The 17,782-nt window shown below is 44.1% G+C and overlaps 1 protein-coding gene across 5 annotated transcripts in view; it reads left to right on the forward strand.

The window, feature by feature from the left end:
* cdon (cell adhesion associated, oncogene regulated) overlaps positions 1–17,782 on the forward strand; it is a 191,952-nt gene that overhangs the window by 15,008 nt on the left and 159,162 nt on the right. For 4 of the 5 annotated variants that reach the window (XM_072593055.1, XM_072593057.1, XM_072593054.1 and 1 more), the window contains one exon: positions 13,733–13,886. The gene's annotated coding sequence lies outside the window, so the exon portion shown is untranslated. Of the gene's footprint in view, positions 1–13,711; positions 13,887–17,782 lie in introns of those variants that run through there. The other variant, XM_072593056.1, reaches the window with a different exon arrangement.

Consider the following 17,782-nt stretch of genomic DNA (forward strand, 5'->3'; position numbering starts at 1 on the left):
TGCAATAATTGTAATCTTGAGATGCAGGATGGAATTTCAGCTGAGGTCTAAGTGGAGTAAGGTGGAGCAGGATGTATCCTCTGAGGAAGGAGAACTGGCAGCCAACATAATCAAAGACCCTCCCACCCCGTTTATAACCTCTTCCATCAGGCCAGAAGATACAAACGTTTAAACACATGTACCAAAGGTGGCTATCTCATTGAATATTTGTCAAGATAGATTTTCGAACAATAAAGGAATTAAAGGTTACGATGAGTGGGTGGGGTGGGGGAGGGTTAAGTAGAGCTGAGTCCACAAAAAAAATCTATGATCTTATTGAATGTCAGAGTAGGCTTAATGGGTCGGATAGCCTACTCCTGCACTGATTTCTTATGTTCTAACAGATTCACGAACAGCTTCTTCCCCCCCTGTTATTAGACTTCTGTGTGGACCTTTCAGGGCGGCACGGTGGCACAGTGGTTAGCACTGCTGCCTCACAGCGCCAGAGACCTGGGTTCAATTCCCACCTCAGGTGACTGACTGTGGAGTTTGCACATTCTCCCCGTGTCTGCGTGGGTTTCCTCCGGCTGCTCCGGTTTCCTCCCACAGTCCAAAGATGTGCAGGTCAGGTGAATTGGCCATGCTAAATTGCCCCTAGTGTTAGGTTAGGGGTCTGGGTGGGTTGCGCTTCGGCGGGGCGGTGTGGACTTGTTGGGCCGAAGGGCCTGTATCCACACTGTAAGTAACCTAATCTAATCTAAATTTAATGTTGATCTCGCTATTTGTGCACCCTATCTGCAGCCGTAACATTGCGTTCCTCGCTCTGTTCCTAATACGTTTAAGAATGCACTTTGTATGCTACGATCTGCCTGTCCTGCTTGCAAAACAAAACTTTTCACCGTACCTAGGTGCATGTGACAAGAATAAATCAAATAAGAATCAAATCAAAAAAAATTATCAAACACTAAGAGGGAGATCAAAAGAAATGAGGGTGAACAGGCTGAAAAATTAAAGCAGAAATGCCAATGTAGAGTCGAGAGAACCTCTTCTCACTAGATATTACTTTAAAAGAAATAGCAAGTAAATGTTCTGAAGAAGACTCGTTTGAACTTGAAATGTTAACTCTGTTTCTATTTCCACAGATGTTGCCAGAGTTGCTGGGTTTCTCCAGCGGTTTGTTTTTATTTTTGATTTCCAGGTGGAAATGTGGAATAGGTTACCTGGATAGGACATTGAAAAGATAATTATCAACAGGTTTTAGAGAAAATTAGGCTCTTGAGTTAAGATAGAGACTGAGAGATTATGGAAGAGGGGTTCAGATGGGTTAATCTGACATAGAAATCCAGAATTGTGGAATAATAATTTAAAAAGAGCATGTTCAAATCCCAGCAGAGTTCGAAAGTAATTGAAAACATTCAGGAATGAGATAATGGAGTCAGCAAATGTAGTCATGGAAGCCAAATTGTTGTAAAAATCTGACTGATTTAGTCATGTTCATGAGGGAAGGACACTTTCTGTCTCCACCATAGAAATCCAGGATTCCTGACCCGATCTAATCCTCCTTCTCACATATCCTTTCATCCCCATTCTTTCAAAGTCCATTCTGCCCAATTCTAATACAGGGTTGGAGAATAGGATTAGAGAAATATGGAAAGTAAGAGCAGGGGAAGGCCACTTAGCCCCTCACACCTCCTCTGCTGTTCAATATGAACATGCCAGATCATCAATCTCAATAACCTAGTCCCATCATCCCCATAGCCGTTGATCCTTTTACCTCCTTCTTGAAAACACATTATGTTTTGGCCTCAGATATTTTGTGTGGCCATGAATTCCACAGGCTTGCCACTCTCTGGGTGAAATTTCTCCTCATCTTAGTCACAGAGTCATAGAGATGTACAGCATGGAAACAGACCCTTCAGTCCAACCCGTCCATGCCGACCAGATATCCCAACCCAACTTAGTCCCACCTGCCATCACCTGGCCCATATCCCTCCAAACCTTTCCCATTCATATACCCATCCACATGCCCCTTAAACGTTGCAATTGTACCAGCCTCCACCACTTCCTCTGGCAACTCATTCCAAGATTTATCCCTTATTGTTAAACTATGACCCCTGGATCTGGACTCCCCTATCAGTAACATCCTTCCTCCATCTAGTCCTGTCAGAATTTTATAAATGTCTATGAGATCCTCCCTCATTCATCGAAATTCCATTGCATACAATCTGAACTGACTCCATGACTCCTCACACATCAATCCCAGGAATCAATCTGGTTCAACCTTCGCTGCACTCTCTCCACAGAAATAATGTCCTTCCTTAGAGAATGAGATCAAAGCTGCACACAATGTTATAGGTGTGGCTTCACCAATGCCCTGTATAATTGCAGCAAGACATCCTTGTCCTTGTACTCGCATTGTCTGGCTATGAGGGCCAACCTACAGTTTGCTTTCTTTACTGCCACTCTTGCTTTCAGTGCACGATGACACCCAGGTCTTGTTGAACATTTCCTGCTGTCAATTTACAGCCTTATCAATTGATAATCTGCCCTCCTATTCTCTGTCAAGCCTACATGCAACTCCTGACCTGCACTGACACAGTTGACTCTGGGCTAAGCTGTGGAGTGCCTGAGCAGGATAACTATTCCTGTTACAATCCAGTGGGTCAAAGAGGAAGATTCAGCACCAACTTCTCAAGAAACAAGGAATGGGTAACTAATGCTGGCTTTACAGGCGAAGCCCACATCCCGAAAATGAAAAAATTGAAAAAAGCAAAGAGATGGATTTTTTTTTGTGGCCCTAATGACTCCCATATTCTCATGTGTGTTTTTTAAAAGTCTGGAGGCTGTGTTTCCCTCTTTCATTGAAAACTGGATCAAATGGCTATTTTTCACAGTAATTTATGAGCTGGTAACTAAATCGTAGGAACGCAGAGCCTGCAACCTCTCCGGAGAATAGGAGTTTGTTCACAGTAATGAGAAACGCGCAGCCTATCAACCTGCACATATAATGACACCCAACACCTTTTGAGCAGCTAATGAGCCTCTTAATGGGCATAAATGCTGAAGGGCCAGTTAACCCAGCTGGAGTGTGTACAATTGGACTGGTGAATGCAACAAGAGGCCACATTAAATGAAAGAGGCTTGCACGTGCTGATCTACTGTTTATGAGGGACACACAACTGGTGAAGGAGGGACTGGGGGAGACCAACCTAGAAATGGATAAGGAGATGACAAGCACAGATCACTGAGAGCAGGCTTGGTCCCTATTGCAAAACAGCGACACAAAGGACTATGAAATCATTTGCTTGCTGTGGCCACTGTCATAGAAGGTGGCTCATGTAAATTTGCTGTGCTTGCATTTGGAACTTGTTTAAATTTTCATTCATGGGAAGTGGGTATTATTAACTGAGCCAGCATTTCTAGCTCCCTATCTCTAACTGTTCTTCAGGAGATGATGGGTGAGCTGCCTTCTTGAACAATCATGCAGGCACATCCATAACGTTGTTGGGGAGGGAATTCGAGGATTTTGACCCAGTGACACTGAAGGAATGGTGATATATTTCCAAGTCAGGATGGTGTATGGCTTGGAAGGGAACTTGCAGATAGTCGTGTTCCCATGTATCTACTGCTCTTGTCTTTGTAGACGATAGAGGTCATAGGTTTGGAAGCTGCTGTTTAAGGAGTCTTGCTGAACTGTTCAGGTGTGTTTGTAAATGGTTCACGTTACTGGCACAGGGCATCAGTAGCAAATGGAGTGAATGTTGAAGGTGTTAGATCGGATGTTAATCAAGCTGGCAGTTTTATCTTAGATGATGTCAAGCCTCTTGAGTGTTCTCGGAGCTACACTAATCCAGGCAAGTGAGGAGTATTCCTTCATGCTCCTGTCTATTGGAAATGGTCACTACCTGGCACTTTTGTGACATGAACGTTGCTTGTCATTTTTCAGCCAAGGACCATTGGGAAGGCCTTCAACACCTCCTGATGCTGCCTGGCTTGTTGTGTTCTTCCAGCCTCCAGCCTGTCTACCTCAGATTCCAGCATGTGCAGTTTTTTTGTCTCTAACTTTTCAACCAAAGCCTGGATATTGTTCAGGTCTTTCCGCACTTGGACATGGGCTGCACCAATGCCTGAGAAGGTACTGAAGGTGCTGAACATCGTGCAATCATTTGTGAACCTCTCCGTCCCATTGCTGAAGCAGCTGAAGATGAAGAACATTACCCTGAGGAAGTCCTGGAGTAAAAATGATTGGCATCCAACAAGAAGCACCATCTTCTTTTGTACTGGGTACGATACCAACCAGCAGGAAATTGTACTCATCAATCAGAGGCTGGCAGCTTCTGGGTCCTACAGTCTGGTCGCGGCCTCCTGCTCAGGACAATCTAGTGTTGAGGATGTAATTGTTTCACTAGTTGGGCATTATGGGGTTAGGGAGGTTGGAGCCTAGGGCAGAAGTGGCTTCCTGGGGCCGTCCACTTGCCCCTCATCCATGTCTCTGATTGCCCCCAGATTGAGGCAATAGAGAACACTCAACCTAGCTCACAGGTCTCCCAACGGGTAAAAGTAGACATCTTTCTCAGCTGCTAGGAGGGCAGGTAATTAGGGAGGTAGTGAATTGATAGCTTTAATTGACCACAAAAAGGTGCCCCCTTACCCAGATTTTTATTAATGAATCAGTGACAAGTGTTACCTATCTCTCCAGGCCATCCTCGTTCAATTATTTTCCCTTCTCACCACTTCTCTCACCACTTTCAAAGAGAAAAAAAACACACCCTACCTTTGTAGCAGGAATTCGTTCACCATACTTTAAACATCTTCTCCCTCCTTACACTCTTACAGAAACAATGACAGTTTATTTAATTTTCTTAGAGTTCACATCCAAGCTTAATCAATCAATAGTAAACAGACCGATATAATCAGACACACAATGATTAAACAACTGAATACTAGTTTATAGTTAAGGGTACACTAGAGTAACAATGAACAGGAGGGAAAATAGAAGGTGGGAGATTTAGATGAGAAAAGATTATCTAGCCTCAAATGGAGTATAAATACTGGCATTTTGGGCTGTGCAATACATCTTATGTGATTCTATGTAATTAAATATCTGCCAATGAAATACTCCTTATGGAAGCATTCTTAATTTAAACTTAGAATCAGCCCCACTCAGTGAGTTGCTGTAAATTTCAAACTCCGAAGCAAACCACCTCTGCAGCATTTATACAAAGTGCAGGGACTGGATAATCCCAATGAATCCACCCCTGAGATTTGGAAGGTTACATTTTGTGACCCTTCCTCACAGCCATGGGTTGTTGGACATTTTAGGTAGCAAACAGTAAGCAGCAGCAATGGAATTGTAGCCCAAGAAGGTGCACATTGGGAGAGCTGGGGGGCAACACCAGGACAAGTTAATGTTCGAGTCAATCAGCTCAGGCTCCCGAATGGTGCTGAGCAGACGGTCAAGCATTTTATGGGCTGAATCTCCAATTGATTTTGTACATCAAAAATGCCCTATAAAAAGAGCACAAACAGCACATCGCAGGAATGTAGCCTGGGCTGTGTTGACAGCACATGATCCACCTGTTTCCTAGATATTTTCTGACTTGATGGAGTTTACCATTACTGGAGGGCATGGCAGCTCCTGAGACCTAACTTTCAGTGTGCTCATTATTACACATAACGATGATAATGAGGTTTGATTTGTAAAGATTTTGTTTGTTGTAGCTTGTTAAAGCTGAACGCAAAGTGAAGAAAGGTAGTAATTCAATTTGCACGACTTCAGGACACCCCAAAGCACTTTACGGCAATTTTCTGGCACTTTTGGAGAATAGTCACTGTTGTGACAGAGAAAACGCAGCAGCTGGTTTCTGCACAGCAAGATCCCACAATTAATGATGGAGCAGCTGCTTTCGTCGTAAGGCTTGAGGGTTAAGCATTTGTCAGGACAGCAGCAGGAGATCTGTGCTGAGCTTTACAAAGTGCTCTGGAATTGTTTAACTGCGCCTGAGTGGCCTCCATTTATCCATAGGGCTGTCGTACTTCAGTGTCAGGCTGAAGGTGGAATTCAGGTGATAGGAATGGGATCTGAGTTCAGCTCAGACAGTGGTACGGGATCTCCCTTCATCTCCAGAACAGTGTCATTAACATCCACCCAAGAGGGTCGACAGGCCAAACTAATGTGTCAAACAAGTCGTATGGTATTCTCTATCGTAGGTAGTCAGTCTAGATTGTGTGATCAAGACTGTCGAGTGAATATTCACCTTTATGGCACAGGGAAGGAGGGTCTTTGGCTAATTATAGTTGTGCATCATTTATTTGCATGTGGAGTATGTGTGTTGCTGACTGGTCACCATTTATTGCCTGTCCCTAGAATTGTACAATTACACATGTGTGGCTTGCCTTACTGCTGTGGCCTCTGCTGCAATTTGTTCCTCATTTTAGTAGCAGTAGCTATTCAAACATATTAGATAGAACAGAGAGCTACAGCATTGGAGTGAGGGATCAGTGGGGTGGGTTGACAATGGTTGTTATGTATTTCTGCTATAGAGGAGGGGCAAGGCTAACTACAGCATTACTACTCCGGACCTGACTGGGAACAGTAAACTCAGTGCAGGTCAGGATGGAAGCTAGTGCAGCCAGATACTGCAGTGACGATGGAGAACTGGGACCTTCTGAAAGAAGACCTTTGAAGGAAAACAAGGCTTTCAATAAATTTAATTCATTAATTAATTTCATAAGAGCCGACAAACATTCTGTTCATAGGCTATCACAAACTGTTGCCTCAGAAGATTGTTGTTTTCAGAGATTCACATCTTTTAATCCAATATATTTTCATTATTCTCCCTTCGTGCATGGTAATCCTCCTAAATCCCTTGTTAGTGTTTACAATTACAATTAAAGGACTCTTTTTGTGTCTCTGTGTTTGTTTATGTCTTCAATTAACGTCAGGCTTTGCTTTGACCACTCAATGTCCCAGGCCCACATTCTGCTGCTACTGTGGAAGCCGTTATTAACAGAGATTACCTGCCTGTGCCCTTGGACTGTGCATTCATCCAGTTCGCACGTTAATTTGATTGATTTGTTAGCCCCAGTGTCATTGTTGGGATTTTAGTAAAGTCAGAGAATGAAATTTACCCCATTGTGTCCACCTGAATAGTGCAAAGCACTCAACAGTGCACAGATTTCTACTTCCCCAGAGTAGGTTAGCTCAGAGGTATTTTGTATTGTCTAACATGAGCATACTGAACTAATGTGCGGAGTTTTGTCATGGCACAAACCTGGGTTACACCTCCTTTGCTGCAAAACATGGTACAGATAGGTGCAGGTACATTCATGTTTAAACAAACACAGAAAATACTGGAGAAACTCAGTAGGTCTGGCAGCATCTATGGAGAGAGAAACAGAGTTAACGTTTCGAGTCTAGTATGATTCTCCTTCAGAACCTTAATGTTTAATACAATGTAAAGTGTTCATGGCCGCAGCTCTGTCAGTATTTAATCGTGTCATTTAGCTCAGATGGCTGGTTTGCAGGACAGAGTGATACCAGCAGCATGGGTTCAATTCCTGCTCCAGCAGAGGTTACCATGACGGATTTTCTTTCTCAACCTCCTCCCTCACTCTGAGACACAGTGACCTTCAGGTCAAACCAGCATCAGTCATCTCTTCCTCTAATGACAGAACAGCCTCATAGTCTGGTAAGACTATGGTGACTTTACTTATATTTGTTACAGTACTGATGGGTGTATGTCTAATTCTATTTAACGTTGCTGGTGGGTACAGGCACTTTATAACACTGGCATAGAGTGCTGCTTGGTATATAGGATCATAGAGTCATAGTGATGTACAGCATGGAAACAGACCCTTCGGTCCAACTTGTCCATGCCAACCAGATGTCCCAACCCAATCTAGTCCCACCTACCAGCATCCGGCTTATATCCCTCCAAACCCTTTCTATTCAGATACCCATCCAAATGCCTTTTAAATGTTGCAATTGTACCAGCCTCCACCACTTCCTCTGGCAGTTCATTCCATACAGACACCACCCTCTGGGTGAAAAAGTTGTTGCTTAGGTCTCTTTTATATCTTTCCCCTCTCACCCTAAACCTATACCCTCTGGTACTGGACTCCCCCAACTCAGAGAAAAGACTTTGTCTATTTATCCTATACATGCCCCTCATAATTTTATAAACCTCTATAAGGTCACCCCTCAGCCTCCGATGCTCCAGGGAAAACAGCGCCAGCCTTTTCAACCTCTCCCTATAGTTCAAATCCTCCAACCCTGGCAACATCCTTGTAAATCTTTTCTAAACCCTTTCAAGTTTCACAACGTCTTTCCGATAGGAAGGAGAGCAGAGTTGCTCGCAATATTCCAAAAGTGACCTAACCAAAATCCTGTACAGCTGCAACATGACCTCCCAACTCCTGTACTCAATACTCTGACCAATAAGCTGTATATGTCGGCTGAAGTACAAGGGTGTGTTTGGTCCATATGTGCAGAGGCGAATCAAATTTCAGACAGAATTGGCTTCCTCAAATGATCTGCTTTTGTGTTGTTGCAGTGATCCATAGTTAATGAATAAAAACTAAACCTCCTCCGCCATTCCAAACCTGCCGACATTTTATTGGCAACTCATTCATTCCCAATCTTACAACATCTCCCCGTCTTGTAACCCAATCACTCCATCCCCAACACCATCATCGTAATGTCGTTACAACTGAACTACTTTAGTCATAAAAACTTTGCAAACACAAGCTCTATCTCAGAGAAGGAAATGGATCTATTTAAAATTCACTCTCCTGTAAATGCAATGAATGCAGTCAGAACTATAGGAAAACATGAAGATCGAGGAGAACATCAAAATTCAGTGCCCAGACAAAAAAAAATCTACTCACAGAGCACTTACCACAAGTGCTCCACACAACATTCTTCATCCTTGCATGACTCTGTCTTGGACTTGCCTGTCACGGAGTCATACAGCACAGAAACAGTCTCTTCAGTCCAACTAGTCCATGCTGTCCTGTTAACTGAAATCAAAAGCCCACTTGGCTAGTTATCCATGACTTCCTGCACCAGTTTGTGAATAAGGATGTGGGGACTCTGTGATATGTCCACCACAGTGCAACTCTATTTATCTCAAAGACCACAGAAGGATCAAATTCATGTGACAGCTGCCCCTACTAGCAGCACCATGAAGTTCTCCTGCACAGTTTATCCATAAAATATGACAAATCTTACCAAGTGCATACCCTGTCGACATTTCCTTTATACATTCAAGTGTCTCAATTCACAATGAGAACTACCTATGTAAACGTCACGCCTCTCGCCAAAGAAGGTGCAATGGGAATCTAAAACTTGGATATAAATGAAGGACAGAATTCATGAGGCTTTGTGTGATTGTGTAGACTGGGAGATAGTTAATTAATAGCCTATTTTACTCCTTCCACACCGTTTCCTAAAGTGATTTCCACTGTGGCTTCAATGGGCTGCTGATTCTCTCATACATATTTTGCATTATTCCACACACTCAAAGTCTACGTCCATGGCTTTAAATTGAGGACTGAAGTCCCATAAAACTAACTCCCACTCTCTCCAACCCTGCTATCTGCAGTATTGTGACCAATCTTCCAAACCTCACAATGCCTGCTTTCTCAGCAGGAGCAGGAACAGGAATTCAGCCCTGTGACAAGTCCGGTCAGTTAATGTCACACAGAATATACAATATACTATACCAACAGCATGAAATCAGTACATTCTGGTGGGTATTTATGTAAGATTGCATATGTTGTATGCAGGAATTATACTGTGTAGGAAAGCTATCTGGATTCCCTGAATTGTATGTATTACAGATGAACCTACAGTAATGAGGACCTCTACAGTTTCCATTGGTTCACTCCTAGGCAGCAACATATATTTTTCAAAAGTACTCCTGTTACCTCTGTTGTACAAATTACATCCATCTTGTGTATCTTACAGTTTGCATGTGTAATACACATAACACGGGAATTGTATGTGTTTGTACAACTCCCCTTGTTATATAATGGGTGTCCAAGTGAATTTAAGTAACTATGGGATTTGAGTGCTGTGTTTATTTATCCATGTAACTTCAACACCATTATGAGGGTTTGTTTTCTTAGGCTGGTGTTTTTCCCCTACCACCCAGTTATTCTGAACCCTCAGCCCCTGGTGTCTGTCACCTGGGGCTGGGTTAGAGAGGTAGAGGTGCAACCCTCTCCACATCCCCACCCCCCCCCCCCCCCAACTCCCTCCCCCCGCAATCCCAAATGGCTCAGAGTTCTCCCAGGGGATTTGAGGAAGTTCCCTAAAGAGTTGAATGGTTTGCTGTCTACAGGGAGAGTCCTGTGGAATGTGCTCAGGTGCTCAGGTTCCGAAGAAACGGATAATCCACCTCAAAACCTCCTCAGGGGACAGATCAGCCTGACTGAAAAAATACAACAAAGATTTACTTTGACAGCAATGCTCTAACGTTGAGGCTGAAAGACACCTGGCTCTATCCTGGAGCAGAGACCTGTCATTTACAATCTGCAGCCAATGGCTTAATGATCAAGGTAGACCTCACTGAGCAGTCCCTGGCACAGGCACTATCACATACTCCGGCTGCAGGATGCCCCGGGCAGCCTAAGTCTGGCTTTAAATTTACACAGAACACTGACATGAAATTGAGGCATCTACCTCTCTCTCTCTCTTTACTTTTACCCTCTCTCCTCTCCTTTTTTTCTTGTATCTCTTCCATTCAGTCTTCCCCACTTCTTTCCCATTTAACATTTTGTCCTCTTGTTTTCAATCAATCTTTCCTTTCACCCTCTTGCTCCAGTTTCCTCTCTCTTCCCTCTTCTCCATTCTCATCTCTTTCTGTTTTTCCTTGCTATCTTCCAGCCTCTCTCAACCCTTTGCTTTATCCAACCGACTCATTTAATGTTTCTTTCTTTCTGGCTTCTTTCACTCTGTTTCCATCCTGCCTCTCTTCTTTAATTCTTCCTCTCACTCCCTCCTGTTTCAATCTCTGCCTTTTCTCCCTCCCTATTCACTGTCTCTCTCTCTCACACACACCACACACACACACATAAACACACATATACCCATTTCTCTTTTCTCTCCCCCCACATTTTCTATTTCCCTGCTTCTCCCTCCCTTCTCACAAATACTCATCTCTCTCTCTCCACTGCGCTCTCTCTCTCTTTCAATCTTTTCCAACACACTCACCCAGTGCATCATCAATGCAGAAAGATCACAGACAAGTCAGAACAGAGCAGATGGATAACTGAATCTTCACCATGTTCCATGATATAAATGGAGAAATTTCAATAAAGCTGCTCACTGGGATGCAGAGTTCACATAATCTCATAGAGACAGATTGTAAAAGTAGCAATGTTTTATTACAGTTGACGCAATCCATTGTATATTAAGAAACATGTATTCAGAAGTGATGGTATTTGTATATCTAGCTTTGTGCGGTGGCTTTATTATGGGCTTTGACATTCAGGGCTTGTTTATACAGACTGGCTCATGTCGACATTTCAGCTCTGAGTCACACACACACAGACACACACACACACATTTAATGACATTTCTGTGATAGCACAGATTCCAGAAACACTTTGAGAAGTCCACATGTAAGAAAAGAATCAGCATGGCTGAGTGGGTGAATACTCAGCCCTCGATTTGATTCCAACCTCGGGCGACTCTCTGTGTGGAGTTTGCACATTCTCCATGTGTCTGCGTGGGTTTCCTCCGGGTACTCCAGTTTCCTCCCATAGTCCAAAGATGTGCAAATTAGATGGATTGCCCATGGGAAATGCAGGGTTACAGGCTTGGGATGGGGAAATGTGCCTGTGTGTAACGCTCTCCAAAGGGTGGTACAGAGTCAATGGGCCAAATGATCTTCCATCACACTGCAGGGATTCTATGATTCTGTTCCACATAGTCCTGAGACACAGACATAGAGGGTCAGTCAACCTGCTGACACCCCCAGTCGAGCTCACGCTGGATGTTTGAGTGCTTTGGTGAGACCACACCTAAATACTGTGTGCAATTCTGGTCTCTTTATTTCAGAGAGGTTAGAAATGCAGTAGAGACTGTACAAAGAAGGTTCGCTGAACCAATACCCGAGATGGCGGGGTTTATTTAATGAGGAAAGATTGGATCTGTATTGGAACTCAGACGGAACAAATAAGATCCCAACAGGACTTGACAATGTGAAAGGCAAAAAGATGTACGTGAATAGGAAGGGTTCAGAGGGATATGGGCCAAATGCTGGCAAATGGGACTAGATTTAGTTAGGACATCTGGTCAGCATGGACAAGTTGGACCGAAGTTTTGAGTTGTTTCCTTACTGTACAACTCTATGACTCTATGTTTACTCTTGTGGAAAAGACCCGAATGAGGGGATGTCTTTAAAAATGAGGGGTCTTCACTTAAGACGGAGATGAGGGTAAATATTCTTCTCAGAATCTTTGAACTGTCCGTAACATTGAACGTTGAAGACGGAGGTAGGTCCAAGATGTTATTGGAAGAAGGCAGGAAAGAGGAATTGAGACCATAATCAGACCAGCAATGATCTACTGAATGGCTGAACAAATTAAAAGGGCTGAATGGCCCATTCTTGCTCCTATGATCTATAACCTCAGCTGCATGCTGTAGTGATAGTCTAGTCCCACTGCAGATTATTAAAGTATAAGCCATTTTCTCTAAACTGCTCTTTGTTTACCTCTTTATTTATATTTTTCCTTATTGACCTTGTCTTTACTGAAGCTGAGAGGATATAAAGATTAATGAATGGACAAAGTAGAATCAGAAAGAAGGAATGTGAGGCAGATGGAAAGGAGACATGATTGAAGAAGGAAAGGAAAATGGAGAAGGAATGAGGGAGAAAGGGAGGGAATGAAATTTGAGATGGAGAGAAAGAAGTAAGCAAAAAGAGAAAGAATGAGGCAACAGAAAGAATGAGTGAATGAAGAAGCTTTTGAGGAGAGAGCTGGAGGGAAGAGAAAAATGAAGACAGTGAAACGGAAAGAAAGAAAGAATGAGGAGAGAATAGAGGAATCATAGCAACCCTGAGAGTGAGTGAGAGTGAAAAAGACAGAGGGCGAGAATGGGAAAAGAAAGTGAGAGAGTGAATGAAAGAGAAAGTATGAGGGAGTGAAAGATACTGGGAGTGAATGAGAGGGAACTGTGAGGGAGGGAAAGAAAGAGTGTGAGAGATACTGAATGAAGGGAGTGTGGGGGAGTGAAATTTACTGAATAAGATAGAAAGTGGGAATTAGTGAAAGAGTCTGAAAAAGAGAATGTGAGAGTGATAGAGTGGAGGAGAGAGAGAGAGAGGGAGAGAGAGAGAGGGAGAATATGTATTTGCTGTGGAATGTACATTCAGACATTGTGCTGCCCGATCCACAAGTTCTGAGCCCAGATATCTCTTGTCAGTTTTTGAAGTACGTTACTGGTACCTCAGGTAGATTTCAGATCCTGAAACTGTAGATTCTGACCAGGGCTGAACTTTACCCGGGTTCAACGGCATTTAAAGTGGCTAATGATGAATTTAGTGCAAGACTGTCGCCTTTGTTCGGCTTCCACATCTGTTTTCTCTTAAAGCAGCATAGACTGAAATAATGTTGTTCACCCCTTACTCTGTGATGGCTATAAATTATTACACAGCCACCGTCACCAGTGAAAAGTGAGGCAGCGCTGTAACGTGTGTGCCCTGATGTTCTTCATTAAAGCGGTCAATGATGTGTTTAACAGGGTCTCTCCTGACGGCAGCTGGATCAGGGGGAACGGGCTGTGAATCCTGAATTCTCAGTGGCACGTCAAACTCATAAGAGGCGGGTTCTGCAGCGTCAAGTTTTGGGAAGGTGGCACTTGAAGGCATTTGGAGTTTGCCTCTCTGACCAACCTGGTAAGTCCCCCATTTATTTCACATTTTCACTCCAGTACTTTCCTTCAAGGCTGAAAACCATCGGGTTTTGTTTTTATTTGAATGTACAGGCATATATTTAAACCCCAGATGCATGCCTACACAATCTATTTTAATGAGTGTTTGTTTAAAGAGTATTGTTCAGGTGGATACTAAGTGCCTTGGCATTGGTCAGCAGATGAAAGGCTAAAGGGGTCACAGGGATTAAGGACAGTTGCCTGTCCCTGAGCAGGAGGAGGGGTTACTGCTTGTGATTGGTGTCTTTTTCCTGCTGCTATCTGACGGCTTTTGTGTCACCAATTATGTGGGATACAAAAACAAACACAGGTTACTTCAGTTACTAAAAAATAGAGCCATTTAGCAGCAATTTCCTCCGAACAGGAATTCAGTTAAAGGTGGGTTTTCTGGAGTTGATAAGCAGTGGGGAAGGCTGCACACTGACCCGGGGGTGGGGAGAGGCTGAGGGTAGCAGTCCCTGACACTCGGGCACTGTCAGAACAAGCCTGCAGTTACCGAATGTACCCCAGCCCTGCACTCCGCCTGCGAGAGTCTGAAGGGTGTGTGGGAGAGGAGAGGGACTGAGGGTCGATGAGGTAGATTGAGAGTGTGTGAGGGAGGATTGAGGGGGTTGTGAGGGAGGGATGTGGGCGATATTGAGGAGGTGTGAGGGAGAAGTGAGAGACGCTGGGGGTGTGTGAGGGATGAGTGAGAGATGTTAAGGGTTTGTGAGGGAGGATTGAAGGGGTGTGGGGATGGTGAGGGGGTGTGAAGGAGGTTGGAGTGGTTGTAGGGATGGTGGGGATATGACTTGTAGATTGGGGACGGGGAAATGCTTACTTGCTTTGATATGTGTTCTGTTCCATTTTGTTTCTCTCAGAAACCAACTGCAATGATTAGGTAAGAGGGTGAGTTAGCACAATTTGAAACATATTCAAAATCTGTACTGAGGCAGTTAACGGCAAATCTCCAGCCTGGCTGGAAATGCATGGTCTAACCCACAGAAACAGGGCAGGGCAGGGTTCATTTGGCTTCTAGACAGACAATGTGGTTTGGTGGATGATGAGGAATGGGCTTGGATCCTCTGTTTAAGAACATGTTGGTGCTAACCTCAGACTCAGCATTCTCACTCCCAATCTCCCAGGCTCCTGGACTGAATCTGGACTGTTTGCAGTACACAGATGACTGACTTTGAGTTTGTGCACCCTTACCTTCCCATTGCAATGAGCCCCACTGTGTGATATTTTTTGCCACTGGACCTGACCAAATCCATTCATTGCAGAAACTCTCCCATGTGCCTTTGCCCCTTCGGTCTTGACTGTTCCAATAGTTTTTGTTTCACCCCACATCCCCTCTCACACAGTGGTCAGTCAGTGAAATTCTCTCCCATTGAGAACATGGGAGGCTGAGGAATTTAATACATTCAAGTAACGTATCTGAGTTGGGCAGATTTCTGATCAGGAAAGAAGTCAAGAATTATGGGATCGGGTAAGAAAATGGAGATAGACTCAGTCAGATCAGCCGTGACCTTATTGAACAGTAGAGCATATTTGATAGGCTGAATGGCCTCCTCCCACGCCTATCTTTGTTTACCATCAACTTCAGTTCGACTGACCATCCTCTATCCTGCACTGTGTCCCTGTCACTCATGCCCACTCGCTGTGTTAGCTGTTCAAGAATCCTCCCAAGTCTCATCCTCCAATATCAATGGTATCATCCTTCCTAGACCAGAATCTCTTCCAGCCCTACACCTTCTTCTCCAGCAGCCTGCCTTCAAGGACTTGTTATTCCTCTCCATTTACGGTGGTTCAGTGCTTAGCACTACTGCCACACAGTGCCATGAACCCAGTTTGATTCCACCCTCAGGTGACTGTGGGGAATTTGCAAATTCTCCTCATGTCTATGTGGGCTTCCTTCAGGTGCTCCGGTTTCCTCCCACAATCCAGAGATGTGCAGGTTAGGTGAATTTGTCATGCGAAATTGCCCGTAGTGTTCAAGGATATCCAGGATTAGCCATGGAAAGGGTAGCTCGGGGATGCTCTTCAGAGGGTCGGTGTGGCCTCAATGGGCTGAATGGCCTGCTTCCACACTGCAGGGATTCATTAAACACATAGTCTCATGAGCCCCCTCCCACTATTGGCAGCTCCACTGTGAGCTGCCTGGAATCTCCTTCCAAAAGCCCTCCGCCACCAATCCTCCTCGATTATTTTTGTGAGTAAAGTATTTACTTGATGCTGACTGCTGAGCTTCATTCATTTCCTCTCTTCGCCAAAACACCTGTGTTTTCCTCAATAGGCTTTATATAAAATATCAATTATATTAGAAAATCATTTTCCCTGTTCTCTTCCCCCCCCCCCCCCCCAACCCTGAGCTCCTACACCATCTCCCCTAATTGCCCCCCTCTCTGCTAAGCCCCTCCTTTCCCCCACTTTCTCTCTCCCCTCCATTTTATCTGCTCCCCCCAGCCCCCCTCCCCCCCCAGCCAACACCACCACTTTCTCTCTGTGGTATTGTTCCCTGCATTCCTGCAATGACTGGGTATGATGTGAGAGACCCCAGAGTGCATTGTGTAATGCCCAGAACACCACCACATTCTCCCCCCCCCGACCCCCAAAAGCTGAAACCGGTTTAACAACAGCTTGCTTTAGTCTCAGTTTATCTTTCCTGACGATGCCAATGTGTGCTCGGAGAACCCTGTAGAGAGCCTACCCTGTGTTTGACCTGAACCATGGTTTATAAAATGCTGATAAACTGTAGGGGGCTTCACCGTCCATCTGACACCCAGATATTGGGGTGGGTGTGGTGTCACTGTTTACTGATAGCATTGCTACGATGGCAAACTGTTGAAGAATACTGTATGCTGATTGAAGTTACTGTAATACGACTGCAATGGCTGTTCTTGTGCCTCAGATAGGAATGGAATAAATAAATTGGAATCCCGGTTCTCAATCATCGACGTTCAGTAGTATTGATGTTTGGGTGTCTCCTGCAGCCAAGATTAGGTTTTGCTGTGATATCCAATATGGTCGAATTACCTGCAGACATTCAGTCAAAATTAATGAGGATTTTTGTTCCAATAGAATTGTTGGCAAGCAAGAAAGGATGGGGGAAACCGCTCAGTTTGTTTTTTTTTAAAAAGAAATTCTAAAACAAGAGTTTGGGAACAGAAGAAATTCTTTAAATGGAGTCATAAGAAATGTATCAATTTTTCGCTAAAATGTTTACCAGGGTTTGAAGGAGGGTGAAAACTGTGAATTGAAAGCTGAATATGGCTGTTTCAGTGTGTGTCAGTCAAGTGACTGATTCTCAAACCCTGGACATGTGACCTCTGCACTGGGATAGAGCGTCTGATTTTAGGAAGGTCAGCTCAAAATCCAGGCTGACTCGACAGTGCCATAATGACAGAGTGCTGCTCTGCCTAAGGTGATATCTTTCAAATGTGATGTTAAACTGTCTCCAGTCGGTGTAAGGGAACCCGTTGCACAATTTGAAGAAGATTAGAATTCTCTGCCAGATGCCTGATGAATATTTATTCCTCAGCCAATGTCACCAAAACCTGAAAGTCTGATCATTTATTGCTGTGGGAGCTTGCTACATACAATAGAACAGCGATTACACTTCAACAGAGTACTTTGTTGGCTGCAAAGCACCTTGAGACATCCTGAAACTGGACAAATGCAAGTCTCCCTTTCTTAAAAAAATGTAGCACCTGACTGTTGCCTTGCTCTTTTAGTGTTTGCAGAGGGTTGTTGACCAGCCCAGTCCCAGGCACTACAGAGTAAACACGATGAGCTTCATGGTGCCACTAGCAACATTGTCAAACCGTATTGGAAAGGTCACCAACCCCCTTCCCCTGCATCTGCCGTGACTACCCTATATCC

Source organism: Chiloscyllium punctatum, chromosome 23 (genome assembly GCF_047496795.1).
Source record: "Chiloscyllium punctatum isolate Juve2018m chromosome 23, sChiPun1.3, whole genome shotgun sequence".
NCBI lineage: Eukaryota > Metazoa > Chordata > Chondrichthyes > Orectolobiformes > Hemiscylliidae > Chiloscyllium > Chiloscyllium punctatum.